At 44.6% G+C, this 23,811-nt stretch overlaps 1 protein-coding gene across 7 annotated transcripts in view; it reads right to left on the reverse strand.

Moving 5' to 3' along the window:
* The window catches only part of USF1 (upstream transcription factor 1), a 222,363-nt gene extending 202,307 nt beyond the window's left edge, over positions 1-20,056 (reverse strand). For 2 of the 7 annotated variants that reach the window (XM_078670054.1, XM_078670051.1), the window contains exon 1: positions 19,887-20,022. The gene's annotated coding sequence lies outside the window, so the exon portion shown is untranslated. Of the gene's footprint in view, positions 1-19,886 lie in introns of all 7 variants that reach the window. The other 5 variants (XM_078670052.1, XM_078670056.1, XM_078670059.1 and 2 more) reach the window with 5 other exon arrangements.
* Between the last annotated feature and the right edge of the window lie 3,755 nt (positions 20,057-23,811).

The following is a 23,811-nucleotide window of genomic DNA, read 5'->3' on the forward strand; positions in this document are numbered from 1 at the left end:
TCACTTATGTAAATTTGAAGGAGTGTGAGTTATTGCACTATCATATATTATATATCCAGTGGTTACAAGACAGACAGCATGGACTAGAGTAATTTAAGAGGTGCAGACAGCCACTATAGCAATGGTTCGCAATGTTAGAGATGTAGTTCAGGTATTTGCGGACTATTACTGCACACTATATGAGACCTGCCGGAACCACATGGATCAAGACATTGAGGCCTTGCCAGGGGAGGTGCCAGTCCCCATCCAGGAAGCAGATAACAGAGAAGAATTGAAAGGTGAACTCACAGTAGAGGTGACAGGAGAGGCGTTACAGGCGCTGTAAACTGGAAAAATGCCCTGGGCCAATGGTTTCTAGGGGAGCTTTATAAATGACTGTCCCCCCTCCTTAATCCTCACCTACTCAAGTTATTTGAGGCGATGCATGAACTGGGTGAACTGTCACCAGACCTCAATCATGCAATTATATCAGTCATCCATAAAGAAAGGAAACCGTAGAACTTATGTTCTTCATACAGGCTGATCGCTCTGCTGAATACCAAAAGCAACATTCTAGCCAAGATACTGGTGACACGCCTGGCTGGAGAAACATCTGCTCCGATACACCCTGATTAGAGGGGCTTTCTGCCCAGAAGGGCAACCCGCTTAAACCTTAGATAGATGCAATTGTGACTAGAGAAGGTTAAGACTGACAGTGCGCCCAGGGCGATACTATTAATATTGTTATTATTAACAACTTGTAATGCGCTCATCTACCCCGAGGGGTTTCCCGGCGCAGGACATTCACAGATAGCTGTTCTAATCAAATAGATTCAGAATAGCCAAGTTTTCAGCATCTTAGGGAATGTGAGCAATGATTGACAGTTTCTTAAGTCAAATGGTAATGGGTTCCAAAGCTTGGGGCCCAGGTAGGCAAAAGAGTGGCCCTTCATAAGGGGCAATCAAAACCTGGGGACACTGAACAAGACACAGGTCAGGGTTTCTTAGTGACAGACGACTGGTAGGGGAATACAAGTTCTTGAATGAACAATGGTTCTACGCCAAGTCTGGCCTTGAACATATAGCACAGTGCTTTGAATTCAATGCACTTGGCCACCTTAAGCCAATGAAGTTGCAAGGATAGCCGTGGGATGACAGCATTGTGCTATACAAATGCTCGTTACAATACTACAATACAAGTTCTTTTAATAAGTGGGACACAGAAACAGACCTAGGCAATTGATAAAGCAGTCTAGCAGCAGCATTTTGGACAGTTTACAGGCGCTGTAAGGCTGACTTGTCTGCTCCCAAGTACACCACATTGCCATAGTCCAGACGAGAAATAACCAACGCCTGGATAACGATCCTCTGTGCGCTAGAGGAATAAGCCACAGAATCTTTTTCAGCCACTTAAGGACCGCAAAACAGGATGCCGTCACATTAGCTATCTGTGCTTTCGTGGGTTGCTTTTCATCCCAGGTTGTTAACCTTAGATACTGGAATGGAGGGGGTCCCAAGTAGTTCTGGCCAATGTTTGGCAACCCAAAGAGAGGGGTTGTTACCTAGAACTAGGACCTCAGTCTGATCGCTGTTGAGTTTAGGTGAATTTTGATTCAACTAAGCTGCAATTTTAATCATTCCACGATGAAGTAGAGATGGATCATTTCTCTGAGCCGAAATCAAGGAAAAAATGATCTGGCTATCATCTGTGTAAGAAAAGGGGGCGAGTCCACAGATCTCTCTCATAACGGCCAAGGGGCGTACGTAGATGTTGAACAGCAAGGGACTTAAAATGGACCCCTGCAGCAATGTTTGGGATTTCAGGTTAGATTAAAAAACCTGGAAAATGCGGTCCTTTAAGAAGGAGATAAGCCACCCAAGGGCTGAATCTGCCAAACCTATTGATTTCAGTCTCTGAAACAGCATAGAGAGGGACACAGTGCCAAAGGCTGCACTTAAATCCAATTGTATGAGTGTGGCCGTGCCTCCCTCATCCAACTATTGTCTGAGATATTTTGTCGCTCCTAGAAGGGCGGATTCAGTGCTGTGCCCAGCTCTGAAGCCTGACAGAGGGGCGGAGAGGATAGTGAGCTTCAATAAATGAGGAGTTGGACATTGACATGTTTTCCAGTACTTTGTACAAATCAGGTAGCAAGGAAATGGGATGAAAAATATGAGAGACAGTCAGGGTTCAAGTTGGGCTCTTTTAGGAGGGAAGAACTAGTGCATGCTTCCAACTCTGGGGAACCAACCCCTCTTTCAGAGATGCATTTAAAACCTCCATAATGGTAGAAGGGTGGGCGGATCCAATAGGTAGATATTTCCTGAGGGAAGAGAATCTAGAGGGGATCGTGATTTAATTAACGGCAGGGCGCCAACAAAGGATAAAAGGTCCAGGGGAGACCATTCGCTCAGGTTAGCAGCACCTACACTACTAGATGCCACGATGTTGGGCATTGATTTAGGACTGTCAGGAAAATCGCCATTGGAGTTAGTCACTAGCAGCAACGTGTCTTTGGCCCCCAAAGGGCACAGCCACCCTAGGGGACAATAGCCATTGGCTAATGCCCCCGACCTCAGTAACGCCCTTAAATTCAGTATTTATGGGCTCCACCGAACCTTGCTCCTGAGATTAGACGACCTACGAGGAAGAAGGGCCTAACAGCCGTGCAGCAGTGGAGAAGAAGACGACAACTGACTTGGCTCCAGCCCTACCGGCCTGCTCCAAGAAACCGGTGTTGCCCACAGCCAGCAACCCAGGGGCATCTGCTGTCTTCAACAAAGACTCTTGTGTCCCGTGGACAACCGATTTGTCCAGCCAAGAAACCAACACAAGGACTACGGATCCAGGCAGATCGGCGACACTTGCACCACTCTGCACAAGACGCCCACGGCCCGAGTCCAGGTAGCCCACCGACCCAGTGAAGTCTCCCAGGCGGTCCTGACCTGGGATCCAGCATTGGGCGGCCTCTTCTGACCTTCCCCTCGATGCCTGCAGCCTCAACTTGAAGGGTCCCCCCGACCGGAGGTGGTGAGAGAAACCAGATGCCCAGAGACACCCTCAGCCCTCCAGCCAAGGAGTGCCCAACCGACTGGGTCCCGGCAAGCCCCACTATCCAAGTTACCTCTCCAGTCATAGGATTCCTTCAGACAACCTTATGAATCGAGTCTGCTGCAGTTTTCCCCAACCGAGGATCTCCATTGGTTTCAACGGGGACCCCGACACATACATTGTACTATGCACCCCAACGCATTTGCGCCGCTGGTGGTGCAGTCTCAGTGCTCTTTGGTGGCCTCACCAGTGCTGATCTTAAACCCAAGGGCCTGTGTACCGACCCGCAGGTACGCGCCTGTAACCGGTGTCTCTTCGCGACACCCACAGCCTCTATAGGATAACATTGGGACCAGTGACCTCTGCACCCAGCCTCCCCAGTGCTGCTGGTGGTGCACTACCTATCTTGGTCCGACCCTTGGACAGTGTTGACCAAAACCCTTGGAGACTGAAACTCAAAACCGCTTATTTACCTGCAAGTTACTCATCTGCAAGTTACTCACCTGCCTTTTTCCAATAGGATTGAATTGGTCTCTCACTGTATTGTACTAACTGTAGTCCTGAATACAAAGTATCTTTTTCTGAAATGGAAAGTATTTAATGCACCTGCAAAGTATGAATTGATACAATACAAACCTATTTTATTATTTGAAAGTATTGCATACAAGTCTACTGACTTGTAACTGAGTTCAACTTGGTTCCTAGAAATAAAAGTAACAAGCTATATTTTTTCTACAAACATTGGCCTGGAGTCAGTCATTAAGTGTGTGTTCCTGCCTTGTGCGAGTATGTACACCAAATGCATTCACACTCAGGCCCGGACTGGCCATGGCGGGCACCGGGCGATCCCCCGGTGTGCCGCAAGGGTGGGGGCCGGTTTAGAGCCCCTGGGGGCCGATATTGTTATAGGGCTGTTTTTGCAGCTCAGCAACAAAATCGGCCGAAAACCGGCCCTAGCAAAGCGCTCGGCGGTGCCTCCAGCCCCCCCCAGTGGGAAGGGGGGGCCGACCGAGCACTTTGCCAGGGACGGTTTTAGTTCCCAGTCCGGCCCTGTTCACACTACCCTCTGATAAGCCTAACCGCTCAGCCCAGCTAATGCTAAATTGAGAGCAAGCTATTATCTACTTTAATTTCTGCCATTACTTTGGGGACTCACTGGACCATGTGCACATTAGGCCTCTTTTTGGAATAGTATAAACAGAGCCAGCTTGCTACAGGAGACTTCCAAGCTGATTTGGAAATGTGCCAAAAACTTCCTCTAACATTAATGGGCAGAGACGCCCTGTACAAAATGATCACTTTGCCCAAACCGCATTATGTACTGCAGATCACCCATATCCTGTCCCAGAACACTACTTTGCTAGGTTAGATACAGCGCTCTACACAATGCTTTGGGCTGAGGGCACGTAGAGTGGCCCTGCGAACGCTGTACAGGTCAGTTTATAATGGAGGCCTATCGCTGGCAGATGTGCGAACGTATCCTAGGGCTACACAGTTAAACGTTATTAACAAATGGGGACATAGACCACAAGACGAGCCGACACATCGAGTAGAGGTGACGGTAATGGCAGTGAAGAACCACATTCACTATGCATACGGGAAACAAGACCGGCACATCCTACCGGAACCAACCCAGATGACCTTGATGGCCTGGGATGAGACTATCAGTGAATGGGCAGACTTACTCTAGCCACCACCCTTTGGAAAGGCACACCCATGGCTGAAGTGGGCAAACTCAGTGGCTTTTTCAGCTGGAAGCTAATTGATATAGAGCCAGTGGGTGACTTGTTGAGGGGGGGGGGGCTCAAGATGTTCGAGGCACTCCAAAAAAAACGCCTTACACCCTAAATCAGAATTTCCGATATATGCAACGCTGTGCCCTGAGGGTGGAGGGGCTACTGGGCAAAGACCAGTCCACTAGAGAACTGGGTACTGAGATTACCCACAAGGCGGTATCACCGTTACATTCTCAATAATACCCCACACAACTTAGGATAACTCTGGAAAAATGGGAGTCCGATGTCAGAGCCCTCAAAATATTGATTGGGAGGCCGAGTTGATTCGCCTCAGGAAGGTGGCTATTCAGGCCAGACAGACTGATTCAATATCGTGCACAGGGTCTACTATAACAGATCCCACTTACATAACATGGGGAGGGCTAATAGCCCATTATGCTTTCAGTGCAGGGGGAAAGGGGTGCCTTTTTGCACACAATATTAGACTGTTCTTACTCGGAGGAGATTGCCACAGAGCTAGAGGCATTACTGGAACTGAACCGCCCCAAGACAACCCCAACTGATGATCCTAGTCAAACCTAACGATGTAGATATCCCTTGAAAACAGTTGATGTTTTATATGTTGAGTTTGGTTGTTGCAAAGAGACATGGCCACATTCTGGGGAAGGGACCAGGTGGATTTCTGGAGGACACATATGTTGAGGCAGAAGAAGAGGACCCATCATCAGAGCCTCATGAGCAGGAGGACAAGGAGGCGAAATGCCCGAGGGATGGGGAGGCAGAGCTTCACTAAATGGGATGGCTGCATGAGGGCAGGCAGCAGGAAAAGTGAGAGGTGATAGGATACGAGGTGAGAAACTGAATGCTATGCTGGGGGGAGCAATGTTAAATGTTACCGTAATGATATGCAACAAAAAAATAAAAACATATTTACAAATAAAAAGAATGAGGCAATTAGTAGGATCAAGACAACAGCTTTATATTACAAAATAGGCACTGGGGGAAGTCACCATTCTAAAAATTGACAGGTATTTTTACCCCACACCGAAGGGGGCAGGACGTTTGTACAATTAGTCTCCAAATACTTTACAAACAGATTCTGAAAATATAGAGAGGAGAGCTCAGTACACACGCCAGTAACAATGGAATGAGTCAAACTTTAAACCACTTAAAAACAGCAAGACTTTGATGTACTATACGGATGCAGTAAACCTGAATTCAGTAGAATATTGGTAGTTAGCCATGGCACTGGAACTTCCCTGTGTAACTTGAACATTAGGATCCTTTCAATGGCCAGTTTGTGGTTAAAAAGAGTGAGTGGTTGTTCTTTCATTACTACAGACATCTAACAGACGTCGAAATTAAGCACAAGACTGGAGTAAAAAAAAAAAGTTTTCCACATCTCGCGAAGAGATTTGAAAAAAACTCAAGAACATGATGGGTGCTTGGAGCCTGCAAGTAGCTCTCCTGTGTGCAGCTTAACATACTAAAGTGAAACATGTCCCTAGGCTGAATTCACACATGTATACCAAACTTGAAAAGCATACCTTTGAGATAAAAAATTAGTGTTTTTTTCAGAACAGCTGATGTTTTGAGAACAATGGTTGGATTTCCAAAATATATTTAAAGTTGATATGTGCATGATAAATCATCTGGCATACTTATATTAATACTGGGTGATTGTGGCATTGCAGCTACGGCAGTTATGTATTATCCATGTACAAGCATTCCAAATTGCATTACTGTTGGCAACCCTGCCTGATGCACTGATGGTAATCATTGTTGGTAATCTTCCATGGGGTTGCCACTATTGTAATCTTTTCTTATGTGGACACTGTCACAATACTAATAGACTTAGTAGCTCAGGATGATTTTCTGTGAAAATAAGTAGCTTTTATTACTATTATTAGAACGGGTTGGAGACCCATGATTTAGAATATCTGTAATTGCCACAGAAGGGTATGGGCTTAGCCTACTTGTACATCGGTACAGCCACCATGTCCGACGGCTACTTATATTGGTTGATGAAAGCTGGGAGGGGAGTCAGAGGTCTCAAAGTTAAGACATAACCAAGTACAAACTACTAGCCACTGACTTTACCAGCTGATGTATAAAGGTGAAAAACAACCTACAGGAGTACCAAGAGACTCTGAACATACTTTAAGACCAGAAAGGAACCCTGACTAATGACCAGGAAGGACAAGGGAACCTGGTAATGAACCAATTTGTACTAGTGTCCAGGACATATGGCCCGACCCTTTAAATATTCTGAAGAACAGAGAGAATTAACTATCTAGTTGTCTTAGGTAGTAGGCTTGAAATGCATAAAAGGGTGCATTAAGTTAAAAGGCTTAAGCAAGACCTCTTTATGGTCGCGGCGGGGGGGTGAAGAGTTTTTAGGTTCAGGTTGGGGTAAAGTTTAGGCTGGTGAGGGATTTTAAGGATTCTGGGATGGGTGGCGTTTAGATATAGAAAGGGTTTTCAAAGGTTGAGGGATGAGTAGTTTAGGGCGATGAGAAATTCTTATGGGTCATGGACAGCTGGTGTTTAAGGACAGGGAGGGTTGATAGGGTTCATAGATGGGCGGAGTTTAGGTGTGCTGAGGTGTCTTTAGCAGTATTTAATAGGTGGGGTTTAGGCATATAAAGGTTTTTTAGGGTTCAAGAATAAGTAGAGTTCGGGGTAGTGAATGATTTTATGGTTCAGGGATGGGGGATTTTTTGGGGTCGAAATGGCTTTTAGGATTCAGCGATGAGCGCAATTTATGTGTCTTGAGAGGATTTAGGGGTAAGGGATTGATGGTGTATTAGGGTTATGAGGGGTCAGCGATGGCTGGTATTCACGGGTGATGATGGATCAGCGAATTAAATGCATCCAGAGTAACTGTTTGACAATGAACAAGATATAAATATGAAATGTCCTTTAAAGTAAAGCACTGAAATAAATATCTCCGACAACAAGGTTTCTGAAAGTAAGACCTGCAACCATTCCAATTACACTTAAAAAATAAGCATTCAAATGTCAATTGTGACCAAAATGACATTCTATGAATTGGTTTCTACAAAAAAGTAAATGCAATTCTTGATATTCCATGAAAATGTTCTTCTATGAAATCACATACAACAGATTCTGATAACTGGAAAGAAGCATGAACAAAATAGTGTGCCCGTGCCCGACTTCCTATGCAGATACCCCAAAGATGCCTCAGAGGAAACAATAAATCTCTCTCTAAATTGAACTGCTAAGTAGGAATAAAAATGCAGGTTTGGTTTATTCTCACTACAAGATGGGCCACATGTGAGGAGCTCCTGCTGGGAGCTCCCTGGTAAGGGATTGCCTTTTTGGCTTAATCCCATGGAACCATTCTCTCCTCGGACCTTCCACACCCATGGGGATCTACGGACTTTGCCCTCTGAATCCTACAATTCACGCGGTTGAATTTTTAAAAATCGCTGGCTTCAACAACATCTGAGGATCATTAAAATCTACTGACAGCGGAGCAACATGGCCGACGCCCTCAGGTGCTGCCCAGGAAGCTATAGAGGAGATTGGCTGTGGATCTCCCCCTTGGCCGTCACCTACCCTCTGGACTTGGGCTCTGTTTCTCATCTCTCCGCTCCGACTGCTACCTCCCTTGCCTTCTGACGAATCTCCGAAAAAACGCTGAATAGAGGAGCAAATTCAACTTGGATGACGTCTGGTGGAGCTGCCTCGGCAGCTGTAGAGGACATGGGCTGGGGATCACCCTCTGACCGTTACCTGCCTTCCGGACTAAAAACGGTTGTTTTGACCTCCTTACTCGCCCTCCGGAAACGGCGGCTGGGTCACACAAGTCTGGTTTTCCCCCACAATACGCCATTGAGAAAGCTGCAACGCTGCTGCCCTTTGCCCAGAGCTCATGTTACTTTTCGGGTTGAGGAAACACGCCCTCCTGACCCCGCTACTGCTTCCTGGGCGCACAAGACTACTTTCCCCGACATTTCCACATGCTGAATGAAGTCACTGCTGTAGCCCGGAGTGCTTCTACATGACAACCAGAATGAGACCGGTGATCTCCAGCCTTTCCTCCCTCATCGATCCTGTGGCTGCCTCCCCCTTACAGTCCCGTTTCGTGGAGTCGGTGTCCCTGTGGCTTTTTGGATCGAATTATTTGTTTCAAGCCCGCCATCTTGTGATGAACTGACTGGTGTCTGTAACCTGGGTCCTCCATTTTGGCAGCTTCAACCGATCTTCTGTCGGAAGCATGCCGCTGGTATTCTCCCTGTGTCGCCTAATGGATCTTTGCCCTCAAGTCGACCTCTCCATGGGACGCCTACACTCCTCTCATCGGGTTTAGTCTCACCGAATCTCTCTTTTGCACCCACCCTCGGACCCACTCCATATCCTATGCGATCTGACGCAATTAGGGAGCCTGGCACTGGATGTTTGAGTTTTTTTTTTACCCCTTACCAGTTTGTGGACTCTTCATCTGTCTTCTTTCAGTGTTTCCCCTCGAATTTCTATCCTCCGTCGCCGGTCTGCCAGACCTGATCATTTTCCAGTCCCCTGATTCTCCCCCACTTCCTTCGATCCTCCATCAACTTGTTCTATGTGTTTTTGCTATGCTCTATTTATTGATGTAACTTTGCAACTATTTTTTGTTCCTCATGTAAACCGCTCCGATAACTTCGGGTCTAGCTAGCGCTATATAAAACTCTTCAATTAAAATATTCTCGGTAAACCTCGATTTGATACCAACATATATGCACAACGTCAAAAATGGGAACAGTCTTCCCATGAAAAGTAGCATCTACAGGATGTCAAAGTTCAAGGGCAACTCAAAGCAAATGTGGTTAAGGTGCTGGTATGCAAGATGATTGAGAAGTCACAGAATCCATGTGCAAGCCCAGTGGTTTTGCTGTCTAAGCAAGATACCATTTACTTGAAGTTTTGCATAGATCACTATGGTCACAGAGACATACATACCCACGGGGCAGACAAGCATGTGGCCAAGCGAGGTACTACTGTTATTGAGCGCCTTTCAAGTGACCAGCAGCTACTGGCACATTGCACTTACTTCTAGCGCCAAGCAGAAAATGATAACTGGTTCTCCAAAAGGACCCCACCACCAGCAGAGCTCAATAGTATATCCTGGGAACCAGGTAGGTTTGGGAATCTCAGAGGAGAGTTAGGTCCTCTCTAGGGCTCACTTAGCACTGCTGAACTTTTGTGAACAATTATGGACCTTAATTGCTCGTTTGATTTCCGTGAAGCAGCCCAAACAGTGCAATTAGACTGCGGAAAGTCAAAAGACCATTGATAGGTACAGGAAGGCTTGTACTTCAGGAACCTGATGAAAGGGCCATCACAGTACATACAGACGCCTTCGCTAAAGGTGTTCATGCCTTCTTGTCAAAAGGGAACCACATGGGCAAATAGCATATAATGGCTTTTGTCAGTGATCCCTTCTTCATAAGGACTGGATTTCTTAATATAAGGCAAGGTTGTGCCATAGATATGCTGTGGGATATCAGTTCACAAGTTTATCTACATGAGCAGTTCTTGAAGACTGATTATGGGACAGCAGGATGTGTGACTGAATACTCCTTGTCTCTGTGTTCATAGGTTAATCTGTTACTCATTTTATCATTCTGGCAAGCCTTGCGGGTTTACTGGTGCAGGAAAGTCTCCTGTCTGGTGCGCTGTACATGAAAGTCATAGTGCTTACCAGTAGAACATTGTTGGAGCCCAACTAAAGATATAGTGATCACAAGGGTGACTTCTGAACCCAGGTCAGAACATTAGTAATTGTCTGGGGAAGCTGATAAAGAAAACTGGGTACTGGCCTTTTAACCCCAGTGGAGAGACTGCATACAGGTTCTTGCTGGTAAATCTGTGTAGCCGGTCATATAGGACACCTTCATGCTCTTGAATGCATGTATATTGTGCATGGGTAACGTGGGGTGCCTCAAACTGGTGTACCTGCATGTATAGACTCTAAAGGAGTATGTGCGCCAAAGCATTGGTTGTAGTCCGAGATAGCTGTCCTAGCATGTCACCCTGTGCTACTCCCTAGATTCCCTATGATTTCTTTGTGAAGCCATGTGCCCAGGCTGATTTTATCACCCAGCGGAAGACATTGTGTGGCAGGAACTGGATCCGAACCTGAAGTCTGGCCAGGGCATATCTTGATCCACTGGAACTGGTGCAGGAGCACTAGCCAACTCACATCATATCTGATTAGAATGGAACCACAACGCTTGGTTAATGACAGTGCTCAGAAAGCAACGCCAGAGGTTCACCATCACAAAAAGATTTGAGCAGCCTGTCCATCACTAGTATCTTCAGTTTTTTGCAAATAGGATCTACTTGGAATCAACAATAGAAGGGTGGTGGTTGCACTTTAATGATTGCCATAGACCTGTGGTCAAATAAAAGGAAAATGTATTCTGCTGTGTTTGAGTTGCTTGACACAAAGAATGGGCTAACATGAAATTTGAATGGACAGCGAACCTGAACTAACTGCACCTGAGACAAGATAAAATGTAATAGTCAGAATATGGTAGCATACGCGCAAAACCAACCAGTGGGATGTTGACCAGGTTCGTAGGCGGGAGGGTTGGGCAGAAACCGCTAAATGATTTGGAATTCAAAGTAGCTAGCGGAAACAGTTTAATTAAAGGTGTGGCCTCTGTCTCTTTTGTGTACTGGTATTTTACTATAGAGCATATTAGTTGGTCTCTTTAGCATATCCAGTGCTCAACTTCTTCTTCACGGAGTCCTGCGCACAGTCTTAAACAAGGTCAGGAACAAAAGCCTTGCAAGACTTCTTTCTAGTGATAACAACCATACTTTGGGGAATAAGAAGAAATTCTGCTTTTTCTAACAGACAAAGAAGGCCAACTTCCCAGTGAGAGGAGAGAATTTCCTCTTTTCAATTTGTAAACCAGGTTTGCATGTATTGTTCGTCTTAAGGGGGTCCTGGATACTGAACCTTCAAATACCATGGGGCCTGCGAACAACTGCTCAGCCCAACCTGCGGCTACAGAGTGGCATTTGCAACCTGCAACTACAGAGTGGCGTGCCAGCCATCTTCTAGGATTGATAATCAGTCTGTGCGTTGGCACCATCCATCTACCATTCTTCTTCTTTGACATGTACTAATGGGGTCTCCTTGTGTTGGCACCAGGCATCTGCAAACTCTACACACATTAATGATTGTAAGTGTTGCTGTACTTATCTAACTTGGAGATTAGCCACACATTGGTAATGCTTGCCCAGGCATGCAAGTTCAAAACACAGTAGCTTATAATATTCAGTCAAACCAAAATGCTAATACTTTGAATGCCTTGAGCGATAGAATTTGTAGATCTTTCAGACAAAAATGACAACCCTGCTTGGACCTTCAAAGTATTGCAAGAAATACATTTGCCCACTGATCTAAATGTTTTCTTATAAACCATGTTTCAAGAGTAAGACCTGGTTGTTTCACCTTGCTAACCGTCGATTGCCAAAGGGAAAAGAAGTGGCAATTTAGTGAGCCTAAGGTAACTGCTGATTTCAATTGTTTGGAAGGACAGCTGCATTACTTGTTACAAAGATTGTCTAACTGCCCAGGACTGACACATGCCCTGGGAAATTGGCCTGACAAACACTGACAACGTTACCTTAATAGTGATGAAATAATATAAATAGTTTACAATGAATAACATTACCTCGGCATTACATTTATTGTGAATTTTACCTGTGCTACCCGATTCTATATATTTTGCCACAAACCAGAACTCTAAAAGTAAGCCTTACTTTTTGAATCTACTACCCCCGAAAGTCAAATCATAGGGACACTAAACTTGTAAATTCAGTGACCTTCTAGCATTACCAGTTTTCTGGGTATTTCAAGGACACCAGAAATTATGGTAATATGGATTGATGAACTGCTCTTACGTAATCATGTCTAAAAGAACTGGCCCAACGCAGCCCAAGTTATGAACTTTCGGGAAAGGCACGGGCAGTGAGTAACCGTAGACTGCAATCAGGTGTACGGCGACCATGCATATGCTGAACTACAAACCAAAACCTAAGGCAAGGACTGGATTATTGATCATAAGGTGAGATTGTGCCATATATATGCTGTGGCCTAGCAGGTAACATATTCTCCTGATCATGAGCAGGTCTAAAGTTCGGATTTAGGGATAGAAGGATGTTTGGCTGAATATTCCTTTGCACAGTCGTCACAAGTCAGTCTGTTACTCATATCATTCTGGCAAACTTTGCGTGTTTTCTGGTGACAGAAAGCCTTCTGACCAGTGCTCTACCTGGGACAGGCATAGTGCTCACCATAAGAGTGCTAGGCTTTGCTAGAGCCCACCTAAAGTCACAGCAATTACAAGAGTGACCCCAGGTAAATGCGCTGTTAACAGTTGGGGGGCTTATTACAGAAATGGGGTACAGGGCTTTTTAACCCCAGAGGGGAGACTGCGTACGGTTCTTGTTTGTAAATCTGTCTAGTTGATCATAACTAGGCTCCTTAATTCTCTTGATTGATTGTGTAGTGTGCATGAGCTACATGTGGGGTGCCTCACGTTGGGGTACCTGCGGATATAGACTCTAAATGAGTAAGAGGTGCAAAGAGTTAGATGTAGTCAGAGATAGCTGTGCTAACATGTGACCCTGCTCTACTCCATAGATTCTCTCGCGATTTCTGTGTGAGGCAACGGACACAGCATGACTTTATGATACAACGGAAGGGCTTTTGTGCCAGGAACTGGATCTAAACCAGAAATTCTGACTAGGGCATATCTTGATCTACTGGAACTTGTCCAGGAGCTCTAGCCAAGTCGCATCATAACTGATTAGAATAGAACCAGTTCCAGTAGGAGATGTGACCTGGCAAAAGTGCAACAATTGGTTAATGACAGTGGTCTGAAAGCAACGCCAGAGCCTCACCCCACACAAAAATATTTGAGCAGCCTGCCCATTCCATGTTTTCTCTGTTTCCTGTTGAAAGCAGAAACAATCCACATGAAACCCACAATAGGACGGTGGTGGTTGCATTTTTTTTTTAATGGTTGTTACAGAACTGTGGTCAAATAAAAGGAAGGCACTCTGCTATGTGTGATTTGTTTTTCACAAAGTAAGGGGCTAACTTGAAATTTCACCGGAGAGCAGACCTAGACAAACTACACCTTGGATAAGATATTATGTCCTGATCAACATATGACGGCGTAGACACAAAACCAACATGTGGGATGATGGCGTGCGCTTGAGGCAGAGGGCTGGTAGAAAGGGCTCCATGTTTTTGAATTCATGTAGTTGCATGAAGTAGGAGACTTAAATGTGTTCACTGTGGCTCTCTTTGTCTGCTGTTCTTTCACCAAACAGCATATTAGCTGGCCCCTCCACTATATCATATGTTTAACTTCTACTGCAAGGAAACATGCACACAAACGCCTTGCCCGTTTTCTTTCTAGTGGTGGGAACCAGACTTTTGGAACCAGAAGAAATCTTGCTTCTTCTAAAGGACCAAGAAGGCAAACTGCCCAGTGTAAAAGGAATCTCTTGTTTTCATCCACAGACTAAGTTTACATGCACTGTCTGCCTTGAGGCTGTTAGAGATACTAAACCTTGGAATACCATTGGCCTGAAACCACTGCTCAGCCTGAACTGCGACTACAGAGTGGCACGTGCAACCTGCGACTACAAAGTGGTGTGCCTCCCATCTTCTGGGACTTAATCTTGAGCTGCCTGTGTGGTGGTACCCACCGTCTATCATTGTTTTTCTGTGACTGGTAATATTGTGTTTGCTTGTGTTGGCTCCCGGTATCTGCAAACTCTACACAGATAATTGATAGTAAGTCGTGCTGTGCTTAGCTAACTAGGGATTAGCCCCAATTTTCAAAAGCTTGCTCAGGCATGCAAGTTCAAAAACACAGTAGACAGGGATACCCAGGCAAACTTAAATGCTAATGCTTTAATGTCTTAAAGTTATTAGTTGCAATAGAGGAACAATAAAAATTCTAGACCTTTTAAACTAAAATTACAAAATGTCTTGGCCCTCCTATTTATGACAAGAGAGGCACATGCCTGGTGATCTAAATGTTTTTCTGAACATCATGTGTCAAAAGTAAGCCTTGATGGTTCCATCTTGCAACACTGATTTTTAAAGTGTAAAGAAGGTGGTACAAGGCAATTTAGTGAGACTTGGGTAATAGCGGAATTCAATGTTTCAAAGGACAGCTACATTAATTGTTACAAATATTGCCCATCTGCCCATGACTGACAAGTGCCCTGGCACACGGCCTGAAAAACACTTACCAATTTACCTTAATAGTAATACAAAATTATTATTATTTTTTTTTTTTACAAAAGAATAACACTACCTGGACATTACATTGATAGTACATTTTACCTCTGCTACTAGATCTAGATATTCTGCCAGACACCAAACACAAGCCTTACTTTTTGAATCCGCTACACCCTGAAAGTCAAACCCTAGCAACAAAATTGAAATTTTGTGACCTTGCAGTATTACTGGTTTTCTAGGCATTCCAAGGGCAGCAGCAATGCTTGTTACTAGAATGCCTGAGCTGTTCTTTAGTCACACAATGATCAGAGAACTGGCTTGACACAGCCCAAGTTACAGGCACATTCATTCAGGTGAAGGACCACACATATGCTGAGTCACACACCAAACCCTCAGGCCTATCAGTGTTAAGCTTCAAAGTGACGTTGGTGATGCAGGTAGCAATAGGAGACCTACAATAACAAAATCTTTGACTCGAGTTGGATGGTCTCCATCGTGGGAGAGGATGATCGTGCGTCACCCATAAAAACATGAAAAGGCAAAATGTTAAAACAAAATGAGTGAATATGTTTACAGTGGGACGTGGTATATTAATTTAGAATAAGGGAGAGCAAAACGGGATGGAAATCCGACATATATGGGGACCAGAAAAACAATCTTGAAATGGTACTCCAGACAAGACTAGAGCCAAAGCTTTGTCTCTGATCTCAGAGTCTGCAAAGAAAGATGGTGAAAGAACCAGGGCGATCAACCCACATTTGTGGATAATGCTGCTGAGATCATCAATATAACCAGAACTAGGGTTGAAAACTACTACCTGTGCAAAATGTAAGATATCATTGGTTCTCAATTAAGTACATTAGTCATTTGTTGACTGCGGTCTCTGGAACCTTCCCAGGTAAAGGAATGAGAGAGGATGATATTTTTTTTAATTGGTGGGTTTGCTTTGGGCTTCTTAGGCTAGGGCACTAGAACAGTAAGTAGTTTAAACAATATTTAATAAGAGCAGTGGAAAGAGTCAGGTTGAGGCAGGAGCACACGATAATGGAAACCATAGGGTCTGTAAACTAAAGCAGGTTCCGCAAATATTAATGAACTAAGATGCCTGGTTGGACCAAAAGAGGAATCTCCTTTGATAGAAACAAGTACTGGCAAAGACAACAAAGAAGGCTGGCAAAATCAAGCGGGTACTATTTTTAAAAAATATGATGCCTAAACACGCTGGTCATATGACTGCAAGTAAAAAAATTAAAACAAATTATCACTGCATACAATCTTCACTGAAAAACAGGGACGATTCCTAACAGGCAGGATTAAAAATCTCTTTTAGTTTTAATGTACATCACAGGAAAATGTAATTTAAAAAAATGCTAATGTTGTATTTGAATTACTATAACCTTAGGACATTGTGTAAACACACAATTATGATTACAACAAATACATAGAATAAAAAGGGAAAGACATAGGCAGAGTAAAGTTGACGACCCTACAGCCTTGACAACAGAGGGCTCTGCTTTCCCAAATGTGATTAGGCAAAATGAGGTCACTCACAGAGCATGAGACCCATTGGCTGAAGTAGGCTAACTCACTGACTCGCATTGATGGTCAGCAGAAACAAAATGTAAATGGCAGCTGAAAAGACCAATGGATAAAGATGGATGACTCAAAGCCCCTCTATGAATGCACAAATGTTTTTTAGAAATGACTGATAACTTGAGGCTGGCGAAAATAAAAATAAACTGTCAGTAGGCCAGGTTCATAAATACAACAGAGGGGCAGCTGGTTTACAAGAGCCCAAAAGTTCAGGGGGATTAGCGGCCTTCGTGACATTATGAACACTAACCACTTGAAATTAATTTTATGGCTAATGTGAGATTTCATTACATAATTGAAAAGAAGGTGCAAGAAAGAATTTTCCTGTGCTTTTTAGTTGAGATTAAACATGGCTAATATGGAGTTGGAAATTAGGAAGCACAGAAGTGACAACTGGCTTTACAGGTCCTCAGAAGGCTTAACAACCTTAACAATGTATTCCCAACTGTGCTTAACTCATATTTAATCTAAGTCTAAGTCTATGCTTGACGCTAACATTTATCCATAGTCTAAACCATAGTCTAAATGCTAAGACCAAATGTTCCCTATGAGCACGTTTTTCTTCTCTGGGTGCCCTACTGAATGTCAATCTTTAATCATGACCCTGATGTAACATTAATCTTATGTGAGGAGAGGCCTAGGCCTATACCAGACAATCAAATATCTGTCCTTTTACCTAGAGGGCGAATCAGGCATGCCCTCAGTGTGGGCAGAGGTCTACAGTCCCTGCCCTGGTTGTAGCACTTAAAGTGGTTGGGGCAGCATCCAGAGGTTTGTGATTTACAGTGTGAGCAGACCTTTGTAATCATGTCAGAATGTGGTCAAGTAACAGCTCTTGTGTAAAGTTCCGCTGTTATGTGTACTCCAGTACCTGGCACTTACGTCATGTATACAGTGATACACTAGACTAGACACAGAGAAAGCGACCACTCAACCCCTGGGATCCATTCTGGATGCCTTGGCTTGGGGGGGCGCACATAAATAGGCATTAAAAAATCTACTCACCCACTCGCTATGGCAAGTCAGATTTTATCAGGTCGAGCTATATTTAGGACTTACATGCCCATTCTAGCGAGTTGACAAAGAGCAGGTTTTTTGTTCAGCAGGAATATGAACGGCCAATAAAGATGCATTTAAATCTTGTTTTTATCTTGTCGCATGTTATCTATGTTCAGAGACAAGAGGACAGAAGTCAGTTAAAATTAATTTTCCTTCTATGACTGCAGAGTTCCTCGATTTTGTAAAGTGAACTGTCTGACCTGCTGTACAAAGTGTGAAATGAAAGGCTGCAGGGTATCAAGTTTTTCACAACACACATTTAAATTGCTTATAAGTCAACTATACGATCAACAAAATATATTTTAGTAGTTGTGATAGCCCAATTTTTGTACTTCTGTGTGATGAAAAAATATTTTAATAGGATGAAAAACAAAGCAAAACAACTTACTTGGTGATGTGCAAATGATAACTATGTTTTCTGAAACCCAATTTGATACCAGTTTACAGGACAAGTACATTAAAGTTAGGTCAAGTAGATTACTCAACCTACTCGACCTGCAGGTCTAGCAATATTTTTATGATTTTTTGAGGCCCGGTAGGGCTTACACATACAGTAGAAGTGTATTGTCTACATTTTTTAGGCTGAAGGTGGAAATTCAGACGTGTAAATGAGAAGGACCGACAAAGGGTTACCCTACCGTTAGCAATTCCATGAAGACTTGGCTAGCAATGGGCAGCTATTTCTTTTGGGCTCTGCCACTTGATGCATGATGAGGGTAAAATGTGGGACTGGAGAGTCTTATCCCAGATGAGGTAGTTTCTAGGTCAGGCCTAACTTTTGTCTATAGTAATGTTTTCTTTAGTAAGGATGATGACAAGCAAATTCAGAAACGATGGACGCCTCTACTTGGAAAAATCTTTAGTGCTACATGCTCTTCAAATCATCAGTTTACACAAAGACTGTGCCTGGGATGCAGCCTAAGAAAAACACTTGAAAAAAACCAAGCCAACTCACTCCTGAATTTCAGACAATGGATTCACATCCCTTGTTTTGCAAGTCTATGTAAAAGTGGGACCCTAATCTTAACCAAGGAAGGAATAGTTCTTCAGAATACTTTAAGAGCTGCTGTGTGATAAAGGCTAATTTCGGCCTGACAGCCAGTCTCCCGGAGGTGACACACCTTGCTTGAGCTGAAGGTCTAGCATTTGAAATCAGGCTAATAATTCTAATGTGACACACCCTATCCTCCATCGCCATGAATGGGGTGGTAACACTCCACCCAGAAAATGGTGCCCCTGCAGTATCAGTATTACTTTCCCAAATAACAGAAAACTCGTAAAGGGGCCCATATGTGTTGTGTTGCAACTGCTCAGGGCGACCTGTAACTCAGCTGTGCACCAATTAAAATGGATAAGTACCTCAATCAGCAGATACAGATTTGCTAGCCTGTGTTGCCTGCCACCACTGCGGATCTGCCTCCATGCCATCAGGCGTTCCTCCTTCCTTATGCTTCTACACACTTTCTCTTGGCTTGGATATTCAGGTCGAAATTAAAAAAAAAAATCTGCAGAGAAGTGAAGGAATCTGTGTCTTCCATAGAAAAGTCTATGCCTGGCTAACACTGCCCTGCCGAACTACATACATCTCTGCTAACCGTAAAGGATGTGGGCAGTGCCAAGCGTACCTCCTTCACACTTTATGGATAGAGTCTGTGTGTACAATGTCATTCAAGAATAGTATCCATCAGTGTACAGCGGTCAGGGACAGCACACCACTAACTGACTTTAATGAGAAGGATACAGACGCATATAAATGCTTGGTGTGGTGCATATTTTACTTTTATTTTATAATCGACAGCCTCTTACTTTGTGCTGTAGGGGGTGTTCTTATGAAAGAGGGCGAAGTTATTTTCTTTTTTTTTTACTATTAAACTCTCCCTCATTTGGAGATAAACATCACTTTCGTTACCATGTGTACCCTCCAAAAGTGTATATGCCCCGCACAGTAAAATGGGTCACCCGAAAATCCAGCCTTCCACAACCTCCAAAACAATATTTGACTTCGCTGACTTCAATGGCTCTTCAACAAAACCACTTGGCTACGCTAGTCGGAAACACAATAGGATGAGAGACATGGCTTCTTTGTAGCTGAGTACAGTCATCACCAGTAGTCTACAGCGGAAATCAAAGAGCAGACACGCCAGCCAACCCTAATAGACGAGATGTTCCCAAACATGGATCTTACCTTCTGTCTCTCAAGAAAAAACCTCGCCCATCCAATTGATTTCTACTTTGCTTCCGACTTGCTACATTAATACACGAAGGGTAGTATTCAGCAAGCTAGTTTCAAACTGACTAGCTGTAGGGTGGTAACGGGAGGGTCTCTTTGTGCCTGGACTTCCCATTCAGACCTGTGATTGGTTGGAAACATGAACCGCCCCGAAAAAGACGCCCTGCCCATCTCCAAAGACCCCGCCTTCACTGCTGCACAGGAAGAAGCCGTCGTACTGCTCCGGAAAAGGCAACCCGGATGCGCCTCCTCCTGCACCGGAAGAGGTTCTTTCTATCCCGGAAGCTCTGGTCCAGTAGTACTGGCGACAGCTGGCTGCAGACTATTCGTGATGGGTGCTAAATCTGGCACGTTACAACACGTCCCTGCCTGCTAGAAAAATATGAGCAGTGTAGTTTGGCCGGTCAACGTTTTGTAAGCAGGGAACATTCTGGAGTGGGATTTTAGTTATCAGGTTGACAGAGTTCAGTGACCTCAAGACTCCACGAGCCTGTGTTCTACTCGTTCGAACAAATTTGCATTCACCTTTGTTCCCCCTGAAGCGTATGGGAATCACAGATCTGTCAAGTGTCCTAGGTTCCAACGTCAATCTCTTCTTTGTACTTGCTCTGCATTGCGCGATATAAAGTCCTGATATGTTTGGAATGCATATGACTACACTACCCACACTTAAAATAGCCAAGTTAACATTAATTTATTTAATTATTTAATGCGATTTTGTATAGCGCGAACATTACCCGAAGATGTCAGAGCGCTTTACAAAAGAACCAGTTGCGATACATAAGGACTTACGATTACATGAGTTACATAAAATATACAAACAGAAAAAATTGCAAGTGTACGAGTTGTAAAGTCACACAAGGAAGAGATACAAAACAGGGAAAATTGCAAATGTACAAGTTGTAAAGTCACTCAAGGAAGAGTTACAAATGGATAAACTAAGAATCACGTAGGAATGGTAGTGAGTACAAGGGTCTACTACATATACTAGTGGTTAGAGAGTTATCTCTACATACATATACTAGCAGCCCGTCCCGACATTGTCCGGGTATGAAATAGAATGTGTGTATTTGGCAAGGGCAATTTATTTTAAAATCTCGCGGTAGAGAAAATTTTTTGTTTCATTAGAATAGGGACAGAGAAGGCCCAGCTGCAGCCCTGGTTGATGTTAGCAGGCGCGTGTAATTGGTGTAGTGATCCGCCGCCTGAGCCCGGCTACAGTCCTGGTTGATGTTAGCAGGCGCGTGTAATGTCGTTGAATGAGAGAGTTATCAGCCGCGGGTAAATCCGTTTAATGAGAGAGTTGAGTGACAGCGAGTAGGAGAGGCTGCAGTAGATGTCCCCGCAGACACGCTCATTTGCGTGTTCCCCCGCTTGAGGCCCAGATGCAGGCCTGTTTGATGTTGGCAGGCGCGTGTTCCCCCGCTTGAGGCCCAGCTGGAGCCCTGGTTGATGGTAGCAGGCGCGTGTAATTTCGATGAGTGAGAGAGTTCAGTAACAGCGCACAGGAGAGGCTGCAGTAACGTTACTTACCAGGCCTCCAGGTGAACGCGTTTGTCACGCCCCCAGCACACGGCCACAGCAGACGATCTTCTGATTAATGTACGACCCACATGGCATGAAGGGCGGAACGTAGCACACGTTCCCAGCGTTTCTCACACCCCCAGCGTGCCCCTTGATGCGGCGCAATTGCGTTCACATGGCATGAAGGCCGGACACACGCCCCCAGTTTGTCATGCCCCCAGCGTGCCCCTTGATGCTGCGCAGCAACGTAATTGGCGCTTGTATGTACGACTCACATGGCATGAAGGGCGGACACACGCCCCCAGCGTTTTTGTCACGCCCCCAGCGTTTGTCATGCCCACAGCCCACGATGTGATGGCCATACTACACGCCCCCAGCGTTAGTCACGCCCCCAGCCCACGCCCACAGCACAACGCAGACACGCCCACAAGGGACTACTTTGCTGGCACGGTTCTTTTACCTTTTAAATGTATAGAGGAGTTGGCCTAACGGCTAAGGCGCTCGACCTCAGACCTGGGGATCTGGGTTCGAGTCTTGGTAACGACGCCAAACATCCTGTGATTCTGGGCAAATCACTTAATCTCCCCGTGCCTAACAAAAATGAATGTGTGTCCTCATGTAACGTAACTGGTGCTATGTAAAGCGCTCTGATACCTGATTCAGTTAGGGTCAAGTTCGCGGTATATAAAACTCTGCAAAAAAAAATATGGTGGCCGTCTACATAGCCTATGTCCTTCTGCTGCAACTGCCATTTCCAACGCTGTATTGGGTGTTGTGATTGGTGCTGTCGTTACTGAGATTACCCGCCTCAAAGGTTTGGGCTCTCTCTTTATAATATTAGTATGGATATATATACAAATAGTAGATTTGCTCAGGATTACATTTTACTAGCTATTAGGCTGGACATATATATCACATATTTACAGAGTTAACGGGGAAATCAAAAAAAATCAAAAGGGGTATTGAGCGGTAGGTGGGGGAGAAGAGTCGGGGGCCGAGACCGGCGAGAGGAGATAGTGGGACCCGAGGGGGAGAAAGAGACAAGGCAGTCCAGCAAAAGAGAAATGACTGAAGATTAGCAGGATGGAATCCAAGGCACTTTGCAGGACTCTTTCTAAGTGTTGAGATGCCATGCTTGTGCCGATCCTGCGTGCCCGGAGACAACAGAAGACATTTGTTACGCAAGGTGGGGGGAACTATTGTTGCGTTTTGCATTTTTTTGTGGTTCTGTTTAAATTCCTTGCCTCTAAATCATGTCATCTTATGTGACATGTTGTAGTAATTTATATTGCGCAGGCTCACTCCAGAGGCGTATCTCAGGGCTGGAGAACAGAGATAAACGTCTCTCGATGCCAAAACTAGAAGTCTTAAAAGATATAACTCGGCCAGAGACAGATATTCTAGTGCAGAGTTTTTCAAATTCGGTCTTGGAGGGCCGGATCCATGCCAGATTTTTTAGATAACTACATTTATCTAAATGGGGATATACTAGAAATCTGGCACACATAGCTGCCAAGGTTTCAGATTGCCATGTGTGACATTTGTAGAACTTCAGCGAAATTATGAGTGACATTTCAACAACTATGAGTGACACTTTTTCGCAAGCAAAAATCATGCAATGAAGACGAGGGAAACCTTCTAAATATCTGAAATTACAGCCATTTGAGCAACAAATAACTCCAAGAACTTCTTAAAACTGCTTCAGAGCACCAGAAATGGAACTAAGGGCACTAACCCTAGTGCTACCTCCTCATGCATGTGCTCTGCGGCGCTGTGTCTCTGATAAGTTACAACATAAACAACAGAACTGCACTACACATTTGTCAGCATGTGACACTATCAGGCTTCCAAAGGCCAATGGGTAAAGATTTGGCAACACTTTGAAATCTCCATGTCCCGTCAATAAATCCAAAGTGAAACAAATTAGGCTGAAATGAATTACGGTAATTGAATACACGGGCTGGTGATATGATGATTGTGCAGTTATTTGCCACTTCCAAGGCTTGTAGCCTCGAGCTGCGTGGAGATGAAAAGGCCTTCAAGAAAGCTCTGGGCGGCTGGCAACTGAGCGGTGTGCTCTGGAGCAGAACATAAGTCTGGGCACTCACTGCTGAGGGCAGCGCTGCCTCCCCCTCCCCCCTGTCTCAGACTGGTAATTGGCAGTGAGTGAGAGAGTGGCGTCTGAAAGCATTTCTAACATTGTAGCACTCTGACTTCAGAGCGGAGCAGACTGTTAAATCGTTAACTATTACCTTACTGAGGCAGCTGACTGCTGCCACGTCTGTGGGGAGCAGCAGAGCCATCGCACAGATGCACGCACAGGCGCAGGCGGCGCACACAGGCACGCCCAATAGCT

Source organism: Lissotriton helveticus, chromosome 12 (assembly GCF_964261635.1).
Source record: "Lissotriton helveticus chromosome 12, aLisHel1.1, whole genome shotgun sequence".
Lineage (NCBI taxonomy): Eukaryota > Metazoa > Chordata > Amphibia > Caudata > Salamandridae > Lissotriton > Lissotriton helveticus.